General features: G+C 38.6%; 1 long non-coding RNA gene across 2 annotated transcripts in view; it reads left to right on the forward strand.

The window, feature by feature from the left end:
• LOC106953175 (uncharacterized) overlaps positions 1 to 21902 on the forward strand; it is a 73908-nt gene that overhangs the window by 21579 nt on the left and 30427 nt on the right. For both annotated transcript variants that reach the window (XR_001426146.1, XR_001426145.1), the window contains exon 2: positions 5776 to 5893. This is a non-coding gene — a long non-coding RNA (uncharacterized LOC106953175). The remainder of the gene's footprint in view (positions 1 to 5775; positions 5894 to 21902) is intronic.

Genomic DNA, 21902 nt, shown 5'->3' on the forward strand with positions numbered 1-21902 from the left:
TCACTGCTCTTGAAAAACATTCCCATTTGTGATGTGCTTCTTTAGGACATCAGTCTCATAATGTGATTCAAAAAAATTTTTTTTCAAATGTCTTGGTATTTAATGAGGTTTTCTTTTAAGAAACTGAAGAAAATAGTAAACCTATCGATCCTGAAACATCATTAATTTGAATTTATTGTGGCAAATTTAAATCAAAACTCTTACTGTAAGAAATGTATCGTGATAAATGATAATTTATTTTTTTGACAGTTTTGTAACATTTTTCAAAATATATGTATTTTTATACATCCCTCTTAAAAGAGGTTTTCCTAACTGTATATAATTTTACTTTGATTTTACTGTTTTTCTTATTTTTATGTGTGAATTATATGAATGTTTGTATTTTCTGTTTGTTTCTATGGGACTTTGGATGGTTTTGCCAAATCTGGTATATTTCCAGTAAATGAGACGCACTGTCATTTAAGTAAAATTGATCAATCAATCATCCCTATTTAAACGTGCGACATCTTTATCAGACAAATAATTAAAGTATCCAGAATTTGAGGCGGATGCCGTCACATAGTGAAACTTCGTCACTAGATGTGTGAAAATGATTACTGTGTGAGCAAGCCTGTTTTTGTGCGTCGTGCCAAGACGCATCACTGCAGAAAAGCAGTGAAATGTAAAGAAAAAGCGAGTTGGAGAAAGCGAATGTGTGGAGAGTGTCAGGACAGCAGCGAGGGGCAGAGAGGCGGCGAGCTCATGAGAAAGGAGGAGAGATGCTGCGGTGGCCAGAGGGCAGTGTGCATTAGAGTAAGAGCCTGATTGGCTCTGACCTTCCTCACAGCCAGCTGTCAGCCTCTTAGATACACTCACACACATACAGCACACAGCCTGTTACGGCCCTGCAGGCTCTGATTACCATATCAGCACCGTCTCATTTGCATAAATCCCAGCACTCTTAATTAGGCTTCATCTCCCTCTTCCTCTCTATACCTCGCTCTCATTTTCAGCTCTTTCCCTCCACTTTTCATCCTCTCTCCTCCTCCATTTGCTTGCAGATATAGGCTGGGGTTTAGGGTTAGAATTAGTAGATAGGAGGGTCCATGACTCCCAATTAGTTTAGTGTTGATTAGCCTAATGACAATTTCACTTCATCTACATGTATTAGTTCATATTCTTTTTCTACTTCTGTTCAAACAAACATTATCTGCAAGGAGCTCTCTTTTTCATCTTCTCCCTCTTTAATTTCTCCCACTCTTTATTTTACAGGTGTTATGGTCAAAGATGACAATGAGCTAATTGTGGCTTGAAGTAAACCCTTGAAGCTGCAATAAATTAACGTTCAGAGCACCTCAGTGTCAAATGTTTGCCTCCATCGAGACAATTTGTGACAAAAAATATGGTTTAATTTCTCTATTTTGTTCACTGTAAATTTGTTTTTAGTGCTAAAACTGATGTATAGTGAAAATATTCAATAAACAATTATGCAAATCAGCTGATGCTGGGAAGTTTGAACCAAGCAAAAGATGTTACTTCCTCAAAGGATGAGTTATTAGTTGTTTTGTTAATTGCATACAAATAAGAGAAAGTTTACATGTACCACTTAAAGGTTAGATAATGCCACAAGTTTCTGATGCAACCAATTTCTTGAGAAACCACAGGTGACGTCTGAAGGAACTTTTAATCACCTAAACCCACAAAGAGCAGGGCCATCTGGTTGGTACAGATTAAGTGTGTTTCCACATCTGACAGTCTGGCAGACTCGCTTCGATTTTGGACCAAATTGCAACATTTGCTACATTTTCAGCTAGTGCATTTATGCTGCACTATGCCAAACAAACCAAACCCTTTGAAAAACCTGTTCCCCTCCTTGCCTGTGGTGGCGCTGCACAAAGAACTAATGAAGAAAACGACACAAAAAAAACCCTGAAGAAGACATGAGCACAACTTCCTTCTTCACGAAATGTAAGAAAAAGAAAATTTACCGGTTGCAGGATTTCTCTTCTGTCTTTGACCATGAACCATTTCAGGCCCTAATGCTGGAGACGTGAGTCTATTTACGCAGAATACCCTGCGCTGTAGTCTGCTTCCTGCTTTTGGAATTGTCACATATTTATTGAAACTGCACCAGAGCTCACTTCAACCGCACTGAGACCCAGGCTGCAAGGCGGAACAGAGTTCACTTTTTTGGTCCAAGTGAACCGGACTTTCTAGCCAAACGAACTGGAGTTTGATTGAAGTGGACCAAACAGGGCTGGTGTGAATGCTCCCTAAGACTAATGTAAGTTAATGTTGGCATCATCTTACATGATGCTGATATCATGTAAGATGTAAGTTAGCATCAGTTATCTGTTTACAAAATGTTTTTAAAAGCACACAAGCTGTAAAAAAAATAACAATTTAAAATTAGCAAATGTAAGGTGGTTAATTTTTTTTAAAAATATATTCAAAACAGATGATAAACATTGACACACTGAGGAGCACTTCCTACAGAAAGTACTTCTTGTCAAGTGCTTATTTAGTTTTGTTGTGTCTTCTAGTTGCATCTATTGCTGCAAATTAACTTTGGAGACTTTCTTTGGTTATATCCTACAGGAACTACAGCTGGCTGAGTGGGTTGTGTTTAGCCATTTCTCTTTCTTGGAAGCAGCCAGTAACCGTGTTTTTGTTTAATTTAACTTTGGATACACTATTCATTTTTTTCCTCCCTTGTAGGAAAAGATTAGAACTGCTGATTTAGATATTTTTGTCAATATTTTTGTGTACTGTTTGTTTTTCTTTCCAGTAGAAAGTACTGCCGGTTCAGCTCTGTTGTGTTTAGCTGTGTCTCTGACCTGGACCGAGCCACTGGGATCTATTGCTGTTTAACTTGATTCTTCTTTCTCATAAGAAGAACTTCTGCTGATGCAGCGGTTTTGTATTTCTACTATTTTATTATTTTTTCATCTTTTTTGCGGCTTTGATAAGTGTCTGCTCATTCTAAGTCTGGTTCTACTGGAGGTTTCTTCTAATAAAAGGGAGTTTTTCCTCTCTACTGTCACCAGATGTGACTCGTACAAACAGCTGGGCTTTTTATCAATTGGCAATAAATAATCAGCTGAATCTTTTGTATTATAAATGATAATATAATATGAATTATGTTGGAATGAATCTGAATTTAATTAGGATAAAATCCTTAATAGCAGGATATTTTATCATGTGACATAATTGTGCATGTGCAGTAAATATTTTTGTTGTATGAAGACACTGGATACTATTGTCATGTCATACCTGTGTATTTTACATATAAAATCTGATAAATGCTTTATGTCATCTTTTTTTCTTCTTTTAATTTTAGGGTTGAAAAAGTAAAGTATGATTTAGTTTTAAATGGATTTCATTGAGTTTAGTTTAAACCTGATGATTTAACCCAAATTCAACATGGGCTTAGCTAACTGCTGTGTGACTTGGTTTAAAACACTGTTTCATATTAAATGTTGTTTGTGAACGTGAGTAAAAACAATAAATGAGGAGAAATCTGAAATAATATTCAGTTTGGTGGCTGACTGAGCCAGAAGTGACCCTGATCTGTGTGGACCCGTGTCGTCCTGCGGCCATGTTACGTCAGCTGAAAGCCCACAAAAAAAAAAAATCACCAAACAGGTCCTATAATCTAGATGGGGGGGGAAAAGCTGGAGTTGGACATTTGGTGAAGTTCACAACTAAGATGCAGAGGCAGACGATTTTGTTTTTGGAAGTCCAGTGTGGAAACGGGGCGTTGTGGGAGGATGCTGAACCCCCAAATACCGAAACCTTGTTCACCGTATGTGTGTGTTGTTGGAGGGAGGTGTGTGTGTGTTGGGAGTGGGGTGGGGGGGGTTAAACACAGCTATATTCTGTAGATAACAGGATTAGCTGGGAAGCGGATAATAAGTTAGCATTTCCTCCCTGCGGCACTTTCTCCTCTCTCTAATCCTGCAGCTTTGATGTCCCTGCTCCCATCAGGTATCTGGGCTGCTCTGGCCTCAGGGCCCTGAGGCCTCCAAATGCTCAGACACTGACGTTTGTTTTTTTTTTTTTCCTTTGCATGTGGGTGTGTGTGTGTGTGTGTGTGTGTGTGCATTCACTGTCCTCATTAGTTCTGCCTGTTTACTAAAGTTGGCTTTTTGGGCTGAAATCTGCTGTGCGTCCGCTCTGCTGCAGATCTGCTCTGTATTTTCAGATCTGTCCGCCGCTCTCTCTCTGCCAGCATCTGACCCAGCAGAAAGCTGATGAGGCACTTTAGCCTTGGCATGAAAAATAACATCAAAACAACAGAAAAGCAAACGAGGATTTCAACACCACAGCAGTGAGAACAGAGTAGAAATATCCTTTATTTGACCGTCAACGCCAGTAAAAAGAGGGACATTATCACCTCACTGATTAGACTGTTTGAGTTTCTTTTGGTAAATCACTGGAGCTGAAATGAAATATGTCTTGTGTTTTATTCATATCATTTTGTATTTTTTTGCAGATTTTATTATTTTTATTAAACTTAATTTTTTATCTACCTGTGATGTGATTATTGTGAAGCAATTAGCTCAGCTGAGGCTGCTGTAAAAGTGCTTCATAAACAACCTTCATTTATTGAAGGTGTAACAGCAGCAAAGGAAAGGTTAGTGAGAGAAGATAAAAAATTATGATCTAAATAAAGGAAATAATTCTGCACAGTTATCAAAAATAACATAAAAAGAAATGCATATTTAAATAAGACCATCTAAAAATGAAAAATGTTCAGGATGTGCATGAGTATTTGTACACAATAAATGAGAAACGATTTACAAAAACTGAAAAACTCTGCAAATAACAACAGTAATGTACGGTGGCCCTGAAGGTCAAACCACGTCAACAAATCAGTCGGCACAAAAACAAATTGAAAAACATGACAACATTAACCAACCATGCTCTTCTCCTTCCTCCGGTCTAAGCTTATTGACCTATTTAGACAGTCTATCAGAAAAAAACAGTTTATTTGGGATTTATTTACACTTTACGCTACAAAGCCACAAAATTTTACCAAGTATATTTTCTAGTACAAATATCGTAACTACACATAAAATAAGACAAAACTAACTTATAAGCAACTTTTCAGCAAGATATGGGAGCTTGTTTTAAGTCAATGATCTCTTAATATAGCTGAAAAAGTTCTAGCAGATAATTTCACTGATAAGATTGGAAAATGTCTTGTTATAATCTGCCAACGGAACTAGTGCGTTTTCTGCAATTTAAAGGAATTATTGACTAAAACAAGATCCAATATCTTGCTGAAAACTTATTTGTAAATTAAATTTATCTTATTTCAAGTGAACTAAAATCTAGGCCAAAAATATTTGGTAAGATGTTGTGTTTTTGCAGTGTAAAGGTGTTTGAAGCTGCTAAATGAGCCATTAGTTATCTTCTGACTTTTCCCTAACATTCAGTAGAATGTTCTGCTGGATAGGTGCTGCTGTTTCTTTTTCTGTATCTGCTCTGTCTTCTCAAACCCCCAGTCAGACTGAGGCAGATTCTGCTGGAGTTTACTTTCCGTTCAAAGGAAGGTTTTCCTCTTCGCTGTCGCTGCGTGCTTGCTCAGTGTGAATGAATGACTTGATGCAATCTGTGGGATTTTCTTAGAGAGAAATCCTTTAATTTGAATAATAAACTTAATTTAACTGTACTAACCAGGATTGTTTGGATTGAATTATTTTTTGTAGCATGCCTTGAGATAAAATGTGTTGTGGTTTAGGCTATGTAAATAAACTGAATTTAGCAAAATCTCATATTTGCCTTTTGCAGATAACATGGTTCTGATGGCTTCTTCGGAGGATGTCGTTCAGTGCACACTGAGCTGTTCGAAGTTTAGATGAGATTCGGCTCCTCCAAGTCGGAGATCGTGTTTCTCGGCTGACAAAAGGTAAAGTCCCCCCTGTGGGTTGGAGGTGAGTCTCTGCTTCACTTGAAGGAGTTCAAAGAGTTCAAAAGTCATATTTTGCATGTTTATTTTTTTTAACTTCCATTTGGGTTTCTACTGCTTCTAAAAACAGCCCAAACACTTAAAAAAAAAACATCCAGATGTTTTTCAGTGTCTGGAAAAGGAGCTGTTTCAAAAACCTTCCGAAAGTAACATCACAAATTAGCAGGCAGCACATCACCTAGCAACCCTAGTGAAGCCTAGCCTGTTTGGTCAGCTGGTTTTATTACTGTATGCACTGTACAATGGCTGCTGGAAAGATAAGTGTTTTGTTGTTGACTTGTCATTGAGAAACCACTTGCTGCATTTTTGTTGGTTGTACAGATGGCGCTACTTCTGCTTTTCAAAGATGTACGGTTGTATAATTGCTTATTTGTTTGTAGCCATTTTCAGATGTGAGTGTAAACGTTGAGTTGGGGGGCGTGGCCAGCAGGAGCTTATTGGGGTTTAATGAATAGGCAGATTAAAATCTCAATATCTATGAATGATTTTGTGTAAAAAAAACATGTTTTGTAAAACTTGTAGACCTAACATGTTAAAAGAAGCAGAATAGGCCACTTTTAAGTATCTCAGGTTCTTGGTCAGGAACTGGAGATGAACTGAGTTCAAATGGGATGGACAGAACAAAACAAGTCAACCATCAATCAAAGCTGATAGTTGCAGAATATCTCTAACCTGTGTCCCACGAGTATTGCTGAAGTTTTTGGTTCTCTTGATTGTGACAAACTGTTTACAGAGTCAGATGCTTCAGTCTGTGTGTGTGTGTGTGTGTGTGTGTGTGTGTGTGTGTGTGTGTGTGTGTGTGTGTGCGCGCACTTTGTGGGGAGGGAGAAATGGAGTCTAGGAGTGTGACTCTAATTAAAACGATGAAAATAATTACTGATACAGGCTGACAGACAGCCTCGCCCTCAGACATCCTCAGTAATTAGTTAATTAACCAAACGCAAATTAGCAGCAAGAATTAGTCAGCCAGGCTTAACGGAGAAGATGGTGAGCACTCCTCTCGCTTTCTGCTTTGCTACTCTCTGCTACGCCTATGCTATCAGTGTGTGTGTAGGTGTGTGTGTGTGTGTGCGTGTGTCTACACCGCAACACTTTCCTCTTTTAAAAAAGTTTGAAATAGGGCATGTCTGCTTTATTACACTTTATCGCTGCTTTGCATGACACAGTCGCAACACACTGAGTAATATTTTATGCCTAAGTCAATTCATTCAAATTAAAAACTGATTTCTGGATAATGAGCCTGTAATTTTCTCAGTTTTTTGCCTAAAAAACTGGGATACATGGAGAGCATGTTTGCATCCGTTCCTTTTTAAATCTCCCTAAACATACAGCAGGGTAATAAAAATGCTAATTAAAGAAAAGTATTAAGCTCTAATTTTTTGCCAGGACACGTAAACATTTGCTTCAAGAGCTTAAAACTTTAGTTTAAACACAGTGGGGAAGACCAAAGAAATATTTTCCCCAATGGACATAACTCGTATATAAATTATGTGCTGTATATATGCACACCCCCCTCGTTGTAGCTCAAATGATCCAAACAAGCCGCTGCATGGTAGCTCCCCTGAGGCCCTGCAGGTCAGAAGAACAACCCCTTGGATGAAGTCAACATGATTATGAGCGCAGGGATGAATATTCGCCCACTGCTGGCTGCAGCGGGCGGGCCGCTGCAGCGCTGGAAGTGGCTGCTACTCCTCTTGTTAACACTCACTCTGACTCGCCTGTGGCTCATTTTCTGATCTGAGAGAGAACAATGCTCCATCCGAACAGGAACCTGAAAATTTGACTTATTATAGCCATATATAAAATATGTACGAATGTGAATAGAGTCCTCATTGTGAACAAATGCCGTGAAAAGTCTGTATCCAACTGAGAATTCAGCCTCCTCTTAAGTGTCTGCGGTTCCTGGGAGAGTTTGTACCCGGTGGCATAAACCTATTGTTGTCCAAAAACAATTAAAACATCAAAGAGCGACGCTGCTGCTCTGTAACATCTTCCTTCATTACTGCAAATGTGGACACTGTAGTTTAACCATACACAACCCTGATAGTGGAATTGCTAAAAGGTAATGGTAATGTGAAAGTGAAAATAATTATTTACTTTTGTTTGGGTACTATTTAAAATTATGCCATCTAGCTCTTATGGGAGGCTAAAGAACCGAACGTTAGAGAGAGAAACGTATATTCACCTTTAACCGTTAAATTTATATGAATTTGGGACAGGTCAGGCTTGCTTTGAGTTGTTCAAGTTCACCAAATGATCTTCATATGTTAAATTTACCAGTTAACGTTAGCTGTAAGAGGCTAATTTCAAAGTGGATCTGTTATACAGTATTAGCATTTTGCATGTTTTTGTACTTCCATTTGGATCTTAACTGCTTCTGAAATCAGCCCAAGTGTGCAAAAGTACAGTTTACTTTCAATAAATTAATATTTTTTGGTGTCTGGAAAATAAGCCTTTTCAAAAACCTTCCAAATGTTAATTCTCAACCTACTGGCATTGTGCCGTTACCTAGCAACCCCAGCCAAGCCCAGCCCGTTACCTAGCAACCCCAGCCAAGCCCAGCCCGTTACCTAGCAACCCCAGCCAAGCCAAGCCTAACAACCCAAGTAGAATTCCAGAGTTAAAGTAAAAAAATGGACATATTGCAACATCCCTTACATCAGTGGTTCCCAAACTTTTTCTCCTGTGCCCCCCCAGTGGTTTCCAAACATTTTTTGGGTCCCCCCTATGGATTACAAGTAGCTGTCTGGTTGAACGAAGTGTGTGTGTGGGGGGGAGCTGGCGGGGGGAATCGACTTTTTGGGGGGCAAAATGACTGTACGTAGCTGGACATAAACAACAACACCAGTAGCCTTCAAGCTACTTGTTAAACTTAAGGTGCTGTATTGATATTAGCTGGTCATCTTTTAGCTAACATTACCTGCATCCAACAGCTTTACTCAACTCAGTCGGTTAGTTTGGAGGGAAAAACTGAAAAGTTCTTTGCGTTTTGCTGGTTTGCTGCCGTGATTCTAACACAAACCTACGTAGCTCCACAGCAGCAGCAGGTCTCCTTCACAGGTGGAAACCCAGCCCGAGCGTCGTAGCACTCATGTTGCGTTTAAAGGCGGCTCGGAAAAACAGGTTACAACATGTTAACAACGGATTAAACAGTTTTAACTGCTGATAAAAGTGACAGAGGACACAAATATGGGAAGTGTGGAAGCCTCTACTGTATCAAATTGACATAGGAATATCAGAGTTGGTCATTCTAAGGTAAAAACCCAGCGCATACAGTGTTCATGTTTTGTTTTTTTGTTTTTTGTTTTAATTCAGATGGCTTCCCGCGCCCCCCTAGGGGGGCTCGCCCCACAGTTTGGGAACCTCTGCCTTACATAATGCAAAACAAAAATAGTTTTTTTTAAATATAGAATTATACAGGTTTAGCTACCTGAGGAACTTAAAGGTAATGTTTTAATCTAATGTGATATCAGTTTGTTTTATCTGCCTTCTTTGTGCTGCACACAAATTGGTAAAGCAATATCTCAGAATCAGGGTTTCGCCCAGAAAACTTGCTGAGCTCGGTGCTTGGGGTGCTGGAACAGTCATCCAGCCGCCCGCCATGTTTCTGAGTTAAAACATATTTATTTAAAATATATATTTATATATTTACATATTTAAAAATCTGTAAATATCACTTGTTAGTTATACTTTACTGGAAAACTGAAAGTTTAACACATAAACACCAACTATAAAGTCTTTTTTTAAAAAAGGCAATAATTAAAAGAAACTAAAATAAATAAACAACGCTAAGCCTGGTGGGGGCATAAGTAAAGCCTGATGGCCCGCCAGGCTTATAGTGCACTCGGGGAAACCCTTTGGTTTTGGAAATGTCACATTTCCAAAACCAAAGGGTTTACTAAATGGTAAATAATTACCATTTAGTGTTGTCTATAAAGTCTATAAAGCAGGGCAATCTAGTGTAGCTTAAGAAAACCTATCATAACATTTTGTTATTACGTTTCCTGTGAAAGTATAAATATGTCTTTCTATTGTGACAACTAGCTTCTGAAAAACATGCAAAAAATGTATGAATAAATCAGCTTTACTGCATTACTACAAGGACACACATACAGTATTATTACATAAACACATGCTAAGCAGATGAAACAATGGATGGTTGTGTCACTGGGCATATGCATGCATACTTGCGATAATCTTTGAATATTTTGAATGTGTGTGTTTATGCACATGCTCACTTTTAGCTTGAGGCAGTGGAGACATGAACATTCAGGTCAAACTCATCAATCAGAGTCCAGAGTTGTGTACATTTCTGTTTGTGACTGTATGTGTGGGCATTAAATGTTTTTTTCTATTTTTTATGTAACATTAAACCAGCATTAGTTGTGTTCAGAGATGTTTCTGTCCATTAGCCCTGCAGAAAGGTCTGTGCAACCTTCTCTTTTACTGAACTCCTACTGCTGTAGCTCTTACAGTAGGTTTTATTAGTGATTATAATTCCAAGTTGTTCCAGTAAATAAAAGTGTTTGCTTTTTTCTGAAAAAAATAGACACATGGCATAAAAACATAAGTTTCAAGGTTGATTTGACTAAATATTTTCAAATAAAATATCTATAAATGTGGATTTGCTAAAAACAGAGTAACTTTCTCCTTTTGTAAGTTTCCATTGTATGGGAAGTTATGTGCAGATCTGATGGATTTCATTAAATTACTCATAATGAGCCATTAATTTTCTAAAATGTAAACAAATGTTCACCTTCTTAAGTGTCTTTAAAAAGCCTTTGAGGATTCAAAATTACTGTATTTCTCTGAGAAACACATCTACTGAGGGGTTTGCAACCCTGCTGAAGCCCAACCCAAGCAGAGCTCTAGCATGTTTGGTCAGCTGGTTTTACCGCTGTACAATGGCTGCTGGAAAAGGCAAGTGTTTTGTTGTTAACTTACCATCTGGAGTCCACTTGCTGTATTCTTGTTGGTCATGCAGGAAGCTCCACTTCTGCTTGTCAAAGATATACAGTTGTATAAGTGCAAATCTGTTTGCAGCCATTTTCAGGTGTGAGTGTAAACGTTGAGTTTGGGGGCGTGGCCAGCAGCTTATTTGGATTTAAAGTGACAAGAGGCCCTAACAGCTCATTCTGGAAGGAACTCAAAACTAAAATCTTATTATCTAAGAAAACTTTTTTGCAAAACATTCCCTTAAACCTATCCTGAGCTGTTCAATAGGTCACCTTTAAAATTGAGGAAAGCAAAACAAAAAAATGTATTCATTCCAACTTGAGGAGACATTTTATTTTATATTTTTCATTCTGTTTAATCGTCATGCGATCTCCACCTTCCCTTGGTGTTCCTGTTCATATTGACGGTTTGTGAAGCTAAAACTGCTCCATGACTGTCTGTAAGCAGCAATTACTCTTGTGGGGACATCTGACATTCCTCAGACACTGAGCAGCCAGCAGCACAGAAAACTGCTGCAGAGCGATTCAAACGTTTTCTCCAGGGACTCCCACTGAAAGCTAATCAAGACAAAACACAACCCAGAAACTCTAAAGTAATAATTTTTGACAGTAGCTTTGCAATAGGAGGAACAACCTCAGGGGACTGTGTGTCGATATATTTCTCTTTTTTCAGAGAAGGATGAATATGTTTTCCTTCTACTTCAACTTCACGATGTCACTTCTTTTAATTTTTGTTGCAAAGAGAGACTGGAACTAAACTATCAGCAGTAGTATTTCCTTACATTCACTTACAAGTTATTTTCACAGTATTGATTTAAATTGTTTAAAAACAACCCAGACTGGTAAAAAGTGTCAGTGTTTAAATTTGTGCATACATAGAGCAGAACTTTAAAAGAAAAGAAGCTGAATGATTATTTCGCAGCTCTCTCAATAACTTATCTAAACTTTACTGGAATGTCTGAAACACAATGCTGAGAAAACTGAGTTAATTAGAAATGCTAAGTCCACTTTTTTTCTAGAAGCTTCTCCCCAAACTTCCAGGCTAATATCACACATTAATTTCTGGAATAAATTTCTACCTGGATATTTATTCATTTGTTAAAATATGGTTCCATAAAAGTTCTCTAAGTTCCTGGAAAAGGCTGGAATTCATTCAGTGGTTTACAAAAATGAACCATTTTTAAAGGGAACATGTTATGCACAATTCGCATATTGCACGTTTTTGTACTGTCATTTGCGTCGCTACTGCTTCTAAAAACAGCCTTAAGTACTTAAAACACACCCAGCCAAGTCTTGGACAATAAGTTCATGTTTTTTAGTGTTTGGAAAACGTGGAGTTTCAAAAACCTCCAAATTGTAGAGTCACATTTAACCGGCACTGCACCGTTACCTAGCAACACCGACTGAGTCCAGTGCTGTTACCTAGCAACCCCATATGAGCACCAGGACTTTTGGTCAACTGACAAGTGATTTGTAGTTGAATTACTATTCAGAAAGCTCTTGCTGCATTCCTGTTGGTTGTGCAGGAGGCTCCACTTCTGCTTTTCAAAGATGTACAGTTGTATAACTGCAAATCTGTTTGCAGACTTTGTCATGTGAGAGTGTAAATGTTGAGTTGGGGGGCGTGGCCAGCAGCTGCTTGTTTGGATTTAAAGTGACAGGAGGCCCTAAAACAGCTCATCCTGAAAGGAATGAGACTAAAATCTTATTATTTCAGATTGATTTTGTGCTAAACAAATATAGCGAGGATGTGTTGAATAGCCTATCCTAACCTGTTGAAGCAAGTACAGTAGGTCACCTTTAATAAAACAAAAAACAAGTTATAGTTTTGTTCCCTCTGAACTGGATTTAAATTGGATCACATGAGAGGCTTGATGTGTTTGGATTGGCTCTAATTTATTTATTGGTGTAAATAAAAAGCAGATAAAAGGATGATATGATGTCGTGACCTCCTGCTGCCCCCAACCCGACTCCATGCCTACGAACTCTCTTTGTTCCTATTGGTGCGGCGGCGGTTGACTTTGCCCTGATGTCAGAGAAATGATGTGACCTGAAGGCATCTGCTCTCCTTCCCTAGAAGCTCCACACACACACACACACACATGCAAACATAGCATACATTTCTACAACACACACACTCCCCACACCCCTGTCTTTTGGTATTTCTCGGGTATCCACGCCCCGTGTCCTGCGGTGTGGCTCCTGCAGAGGAGTGTATGTTTTGTTTATGGTCAGTGACATGCACAAGCACTGTGGGGCCTAACTGAATGTGAGCACTGTCAGAAAGGATTAGAGCCGCGTGTGTATGCGTGTGCGCGTGTGTGTTTGCTAGTTGACTGGTGGGGAGACACCAGTACAGATGGGGGCTTCAGAAGTGATGAGTGTCATTGCTGGACCCTCTTCCTGTCCTCTTGGTTCAGCGTCAAGAGAAGCCCGGACGCCGCCGTCAGGGCTAACATTAGCAGCCCATCAGCCAGACCACGGTCCCCTTTGTCTCCTTGTCCCTGTGTCACACATGCTTTGATTAGCTCATGCTAAAAGCTGCAAAAGCATTCTAAGGAGGGAAACCATGAGATCCATGAAAACGTTTAAAGCTACACAAAAGTTTGCAGAATCAAACTGTTACGCTTAAAGCAAAGAAATACAAATGACTTAAAAGTACAATCAGATGAAGACGAGTCATCAATTAATTAAACACCACAGGGTTTTCTGAAGTTTGTTTAAAATAACATACCCAAATCTAATTTAGTTTTTCTCAACAATTACAAACTTTGTCAATAATATTGGTATCAAAATAAAGCTAACAGTTGGGAGACGCCTTCAGAAGTGTAAGTATCGCAACAGCTGCTGGAGTTTCAGAGAAAATTAAAACGAAAAATAATTTAGATTTTTTTTTTTGTCCCTCTCCAGAATTATTAGCATTATAGAGTATTTAGAAATATCATAAATAAGGCTAGAGACTTTTGCAGCTTTACTTGTGCAAAGATTGATGCAGCTGGTATAAATTTTCAGACGTTTTATTAAAGAAATGGCGAGAAGTTTTGCCTTTGATGGCTGGCACCATCTACAAGCTGGAGATCTCTTGCTTTTTTACTTAACTTTATTTTTATGTGTATGAAGTTGCTTGTTTTTGATTTATTTTTTTTTTAATACCCACATTTTTATTCAACTCTAACAAAACAATAAGAAATTATGTTTGACTCAAATTGAAGTGTATTTTTTGGGAATCCTGCGTAAAAAATAAAAAAAATATAACAAATTTAGGCATATTTTACTGCAAAAGAAAGAAAGTAAAATCAGAATGTGTACCTTTTTTTTGGCACAACCAGAGCTCCATACAATGTCTTGATGAAGGTTCCTGCTCACTTCAGGCAATTTGGGGAGATTGTAGTTGACAACTTTCCAATCGGCAACTTTTGTCTTTCCTGTTTTCAGTAAATGGTGCTGATTTCATATATATTATAGCAAGTTGTTTATATCAAACGAACACAGCTCCTGTTTGGTTATAATAATGCTGAATAAAAACAGGTTCATGAGAAATACGCCAAAGATGAGTGTAGACGTTGTAGGAATGAACAGCGGTGAGTCCTGTCCCACTTTGGCCACCGTCAGATGTTAGTTTCTTGAATCGTTTCTTATATCTGCCTGCCCATCACACACACTCCTCCTCGCTCAGCGTCAGTCGTGTTGGGAGGTTGGGTCGGATACTAAAAAAGGTCGATGGCTAGATCATGGCCTTGTTCACTCAATCAGACGAGGCTTTTTCTTTCGACTCTGAGCAGAAACCTCTGTTGCCCTGAGGCCAAATCCATCTTTAACTCCCTCACACAGCCAGTGGATAAACTGGAGCTGAATTTCTATTTTACTTTGTAACTGAGAGGTTTTTTATTATTTTTTTTAACTCATTCTCACCATTCTCAGGATGAAAACCACTTCAGCCTCCTTTATTTTTCTTCACTCTTTTTTTGCATGCATTATTAAAATCCTCGATCACATTTTGAGGATTGATATGTTGGGTACGAATAAACCTTCTTCTGCCTGATGCCAGTTTAAGTTTTTTAAAGGTCTGAACAGATAATTCTGGTATTTTATTAACTATAAGATAAAGAAATGTAGTGATGTTCTTAAAATTAAGACAAAATTACAAACTTAAATATGAGGCTGATTGATTGGTGCATTCTCACCTTAAAGCTTAAATAATAAACAAAAAACACAATGGTCTTTGTATGTTTGTGTTTATCTGTTCGTAACTAAAAAACCACCAAAATAATCAATAATTTGGAGAAAGACCCAAGTGCTGGTATAGTAGAGCAAAATCAAAGGTCATTGATAAATTAGAAAGTGCAGCAAAAAGCTTCTTATTTTGCAGATTTTTATCTTGTAACAGAAGTTGTTTAAAATCTTAAAATTCTGAGTTTCTTCAGACTCAGTTAGCATGTTAATTACTGACCCAAACTTGGAAATAGTTGTAAGACGAAATTTAGTCAAGGTGTGAGATATAGAACAAATGCACATCATGAAAAGACGTCTTGAGCTTCTTCTTGGTGGTTTTTATTCACAGACGTTTCCAGTTCAGCCAACGAAAATTATTTCTCACAATTTTCCATCTTCAGCTCTCAGTTGCTAAAATCTGACTGGTTTTATAGAGAAACACCTGAACCTCATCAGTTTGCACCGTTATAAAACAGATTAAACCAAAACTACTCGATCTACACAGAGACAGGAATAGCTTGTGAAGCTAATGCTGCTTTCCAGTTGAACTCTGAACTGGGAAATTCCAACTTCCCAGTAGGGAAGAATCAACTGGAATGCCCTCCGACATCCTAGATTTCCCACTGGGAACTGGGAGCAGCTCCGACTACCCCCAGTTACGACCATTAGGGCAGACTTTGCGTTTCAATATGGCCGCTCCTCACATCAACAGTAGCAAGACGTGGTGGAAACATGTTTAATTTACAAGGCAAAAATGTAAAAATGTGGGTAAAATCTGTTTTATGTGGCACCTGCAACTCCAAACTGAACAAACTGAAAATTGGGGATAAAAATTACATTTGTAAGAGATACTGCAAACATATTGAAATTCTGACTTCTTAGCTGAAACGCTGTTACTTTGGGTGTAACGTCAAACCCAGTTCCCACTTCCTAGATGCATTGGTTAAACTACAGCTCTATCAGTAATTTATGAATATATTTTAAGGGATAAGAGGTGAATAAATACAATCTCTACCACTTTGTCACCGTATGGGAATCGTGTATTTACCAGAGCACGATGTAGTTTCATGAAAGTGCCAGTAAAGTCTCTTTAAGCAGAGATTGAACACAAACTGTGAATATGTTGGACTCATATATTTGGGTTATTGAGACAAAGTGTCCTTCAATAAAACCTTGAAAAGTTATTTCTTCCCTCGTCTGGAAGTCAGATATTGTATTTCTAAGAGCCTCCTGGAATTTTACTCAGTGTTTTTATTCTCTCGGGTCATTTTTTTCTTTTTTTAGTGAAGTATTTTTGTAGTGTTCTCATTTTCCTCTTTGTGTCGGTTATTGATGTTCCTGACCTCCTGCTGTGACCGTCGTTCTTCTGATTCACAGATCCAGGCTCTGTGTTTATGTTTCTGGAACCGTTTTGACCCAAGCACGGCTCCGTCAATAAAAACAGCTCATATCCAGCTGTCAGGGGAGTGTTTGCAGGGAAATATCTGTAAATGAGAGGTGATGATGCACACTCTCATCCTCAAACTCAATAAGAGCTATATTGCCGTAATTTATGTAAAATCCATACAATCTATTTTAAAGATGAACGACTTTACATGTTTTATTTCCATTTAACCTCCATCAGAACTTATGTAATTGGTCATTGATTAAATGTTGGAGATTTATCCCATCAAGCAAGTGCAGCCATTTAACAATTTGATATTGTGGCTGCATTTCCATTACAAATATGCTCAAAACTGTAATATACCGCTGAAGTTGCACAAACACAATTTTGCAATTGTAGTGATATCTAAAAGAAAAGCAAGTAAAAATCACACGTAAATAAGTTTGTTCACTCTGTAAATCATAAAAAAAACATTCTGCCCCATCATCCTCAAACCACTTCCTGTCGTCTTCTCTGACGTTTCCACCAGTAGTAACATCCGGTTGTTGATCACATGACTCATGTTTCATGAAATAAGTCTTTCTGTTGCAGAAAGATTTATTTTTACTGGCTTCTTTTTATTTTTTTACAGACCGTTAACTTAGTGTTTAGTCACAGACCAATTTCAGAATAATCTTTTTGTTTTGTTTGTTAATCCACTTTAATCTTACATGTGAGTCATTCGGCCATAAAAAGACTCCTGAGGCGAGTATTGAGAAACTTACCAAAGAACCAGTTCAGAAGCAAATCTTTTTCCTACTTCTTACTTGATTTAATTTGCTTTCTTGATAAAAGTCTGTCTCAAACACAGTGTTCCCATTTATTAATCTAAAAACATCAATCCCTTCGTAATATTTCCCTCCCTGTAACCATTTAAAATGGTATTGATCAATAGTTCTCTAGACCTTCAGAAGGACTTTGACCCGTAAATCATCTAGAAATGCAGCGGTTCTTTAACCCGAGGGATGCGCTGGCGTTGTTTTACTCATAAAAACCAATATGAATCAAATCTCTGCTATAGTCAGTCTGCTACATGGGCATAAATACCAAACATAACAGTTTGACCTACATTAAATAGCATTTGGTACAAAAACAACCAAAGGAAGAACCGTCCAGAGCATCAGTGTATTAAACTGCTTTCACGATTTTCTTCTCGCTTAGGCGCCTCGTCTCCACTGTAAAGTCTCACTCTAGCTGGTTAATGTCTGGTTAGGTTTTAACCAAGTTGGGTGCATCTCCTTTGCCAGTGTTTCTCACTATGTGACCTTGATCATGGGCAGGAATAGATGGGCAGGAATTCAGTTTTTGCACAATTTTGCGCTTTTATTTAGATCTAAAAACAGCCCAAGTGTTTAAAAAAACACCCACCTGTTTGTTTTGGGAATGAGTTAATTATTTTTTTTGGTGTCTGGATAATGAGTTATTTCAAATGTTTGTTGTGCCACAAATTAACAAGCACTGTGCCGTTACCTAGCAACCCCAGGTGAGCTCCAGCATGTTTTGTCAGCTGGTTTTATCTTTGGTAAATGGCTGTTGGAAAGGCAAATGTTTTGTTGTTGACTTACCATCCAGAAACCACTTACTGCATTCTTGTTGGTTGTGCAGGAGGCTCCACTTCTGCTTTTCAAAGATGTACGGTTATATAATTGCTTATTTGGTTGCAGCCATTTTCATGAGTTGGGGGGCGTGGCCAGCAGCAGCTTATTTGGATTTAAAGTGACAGGAGGCCCTAAAACAGCTCATTCTGAAACATATTTGGAACTGGTTAGTCTAAAATCTCATTATCTAAGAATGATTTTATGGAGAAATGTAAAGAGCATTTTATTTTACTCTGACCTGTTCGAGGAAGCATGGTAGGTCGCTTTTAAAGTTTTAAGAATTTAGGGATAGACCAAAACTTTTGCAGGTGTTAACATGACCACTTAGGTTTGTTATAATTATGAACTGACATTCATTGGGATTAACAAATAGAAGCTGATTAAATCATGTAACTTTTTAACACTAAGTTTAACAACAGAAGAGGAAGACACTGAAGTAACCAAACATTATGTCTGATCTTGCAACACTGGCTGTGAGGGAGAATTGTTGTTTTCTATTCTTGCGTTTCTATGTTACCGTCTGAGTGTAAGAAGCTGTGTGGCAAAATCCGAGTCTCCTCTGTGCAACCTTGACCCGTCTGGAGAAGCAGCCTCGCCTCAGCAGCGTCACGTTGTCACATCAGCTCAGCGTCTTCAGTTGAACCTTAAGGGACTCGGACTGCCCGTGTCCCTGCCCAGCCATTCTACCACCACTCCCCCGTTACAAACACCAACAAGACCACAGATACACACACACACACACACACGCAGCGTCTCCTCCTGCCCTGAGCTACCCAAAAACACATCCCTGCACACTGTCTTGCATGCATACTGATAACTCACACACACTATCAACAGCGGCAGACAGCGACCTGGCTGGCTGGCTGCTGGAGTGCTGACAAAGCCCAGACTCTGCCTGCTGCTCGGCCCTGCAGACACAGGAACGGCGCTGGAGACAAACTCTGGCCTCCAGCCTCTCCCAGTCAGCTCTACATATGTCACATGTTAATGACATCAAGGCTGCGGCCACCCACAGACTGCTGCACACTTGAGAGTAACGGATTAAGAAATAAAGCCCTTTCTCCTTGGAACACCAGTCTTATCTCTCTGCTTTGACATTCCTTGCCAGGACCTGAAGGCTTTAACCCTTAACTGCACTGCAGGTCGGCTGGCGGGACTCTGGCTACCTCTCCCAGGTTTGTTACACTCAAAATAAAATTTATAGGGCTGCAACTAAACATTAATTTGGTAATCGATTAATCTGTCGATTAATCGGATTAAAAATTTTCACATTCTACAGATTTTTCATTTAACCACTTACACTGTTTACATACAATATAAGAAATTCATAAAAAGACTTTTCATGAATCAGTTCAGTTCCTTTTTTACATAAGAGAAAAAGAACTGAATAGTTTTCTGATGATTAATTGATTAATTGGACTAAAAATAGCTAATTTTACAGATTTTTCATTTCACCACTTAAGCCATCTCTATACAATACTAAAAATACATTAAAAGATACAAATAAAAACATAATTCAATACATTTTTTTACATGATAAAAAAGGAATTGGTAGAATATTCTGACAATTATTTGATTAATCGGATAAAAAAATGGCTCATTTCACACATTTTCCATTTCACCACTAAAACATACATTAAAAAAAATACAAATAAAAACATAATTAAAATCCTTTTTTATGTGAGAAAAAAGGAATTAATCAATTATTCGTTTGATTAATCGATTAATCGGATTAAAAATTACCCTTTCTACAGATTTTCTTTTTGTCACTTAAACCTTCTTTATACAATATTAGAAATGCATTAATGATGCAAAACAAAAAACCTTGAATTCATTTGTTACAGAAGTACATAAACATTTTTATTGCCTTTAATGCAGTACCACAGCATTCCTTTAGTGAATTTGAACTGGATGAAGCTCTGCCACTCGAAGAGTTTTGGCTAAAACATATTTACAAAGATGTTTGTATCATAAATGCAAAATTTATATATTGTTGGTGCAGTTTTGACTTAATTACTGATCTGAATATTTTTTTCCCCCAAGAAGCCTTTGTTTGAGTCTCTATACTGCTGTTAACGATTAATCGATTACTGAACTAACTGACTATTATTTCAGTAATCGATTAATCGTTTCAGCCCCAAATATTTATTTGCACAGCTCCATTGTACAGTACTGTTATAATATTTATGATTCATGTTTTTCTTCTGGGGAAATAATGAATATTTGTAGCCTTGAGGTTTCCTCTGTTAATTAATTATGTGAACAACAGTGGAAGGGGAAAGTAAAAGTCATTATTCTGGTGTTTTGGTTCCTCATCCTGAACAAGCGCTCCGATGGGAAGCTGAAGAAGACGCTTCCTTTTGTTTTTATGGGAATTTGGGCCAAAAATGCGTTCAGAGCTTTAAATCCTGATCCTATTAGTCTGGTCTATATTGAGAACAGCCTCCATCTGCAGAAAGAGACGCTGCAGCTTCTTTTGTTGAACGTGACTGATTCACTTTCACCTTTTGTCAGTGTGTGTGTGTGTGTGTATGTGTGTGTGTGTGTGTGTGTGTGTGTGTGTGTGTGTGTGTGTGTGTGTGTGTGTGTGTGTGTGTGTGTGTGTATGTGTGAGCTCTGCCTTTCATATCGATCACGGTTCTGCCAACTGTTTGTTTTGTCTTTTCATGTGATGAAGCCCGGGCCCTGGGTTGAGGCCCCGGCGGAGCCGCGCTTCTCGCCAAAGGGCTTTTTGTGAGACGGTGTCACGCTCCCTCGTTCCGGCGAGGCTTCGCCGTTCTTATTATTCATGGCTCTCTCCGCGTTTGTTGGGAAGGCCGGGATCAAACAGGCAGATTTGCCACGCCTGACACCCCTGCTGCTGGAAGTGTGTGTTCTGGCGGTGCGCGTGTTTGCGTGTGTGTGTGTGTGTGAACTCAGCTCGGACTCAGTAATGACAGGATTTGTTAAACAGTAAATTAATGAATAATGAAATATCCAGCACGCGCCTGCCTTGCCTGGAGCTTTGTGCCCGGAGCAGGAATTACTCCCGACCGGCACTCGCCTGCCTGCACGCTGGATCTCCTCTGTGTGTGTGTGTGTGTGTGTGGGTTGGATAAGCATTTTTACAGCCCATTGCGTGACAAAATGCCGAGGGGCTTTGCTGATGGGGCCTGCTCTCTCACTTCCCGGCGAAAAGGCGGACAGAAACACAGACGGATGCAGACGTAGCTGCGTGGAGAACAGACTGCCGCCGCTGCTCTCCATCCTCGTCGCCCCTCATGAGCTCAGTTCATAAGTGGATTACCTTTCCCTGCTCCTCTCATTAAAGTAACACCCTGTGACATTTTCATAAAAATAAATTTGGCCTCTCATTTTCACCAATTCATCAAACACAGATGATTTATGTGGGATCAAACTGCTGTAAGCCAAGTTGTGCTTTTAGAAAACTGAGAGGCCTTCGCTGGCCTGATGAGGAGCAGCAGCACCAACCTCTGCATGGGACAGTCAAAAAACTGTAAAACTTAGAAAATACAACTTTAAAATACAGATTAACCCATAAAATACACCTCTGTCTCTCTGTCCAGTTTTTATTTTTATTTATGGTGAACTTTGGTTCTCTGTTGTTAGCTAAAAGTTTTTAGGTGTATTTTTTAACTGAAGGACATTTGAATGACTGTTTGGTGTGGATTTATTTTAATTATTTTAGTTTTTTGATTCTCACGTTGAGTGTTTTGAAAAAAAATTCACTATAAAATTAAATTATTAAAAAAAACGTTGGT

Source organism: Poecilia latipinna, unplaced genomic scaffold (genome assembly GCF_001443285.1).
Source record: "Poecilia latipinna isolate Pla-1442-1.1 unplaced genomic scaffold, P_latipinna-1.0 Scaffold567, whole genome shotgun sequence".
Taxonomy (NCBI): domain Eukaryota; kingdom Metazoa; phylum Chordata; class Actinopteri; order Cyprinodontiformes; family Poeciliidae; genus Poecilia; species Poecilia latipinna.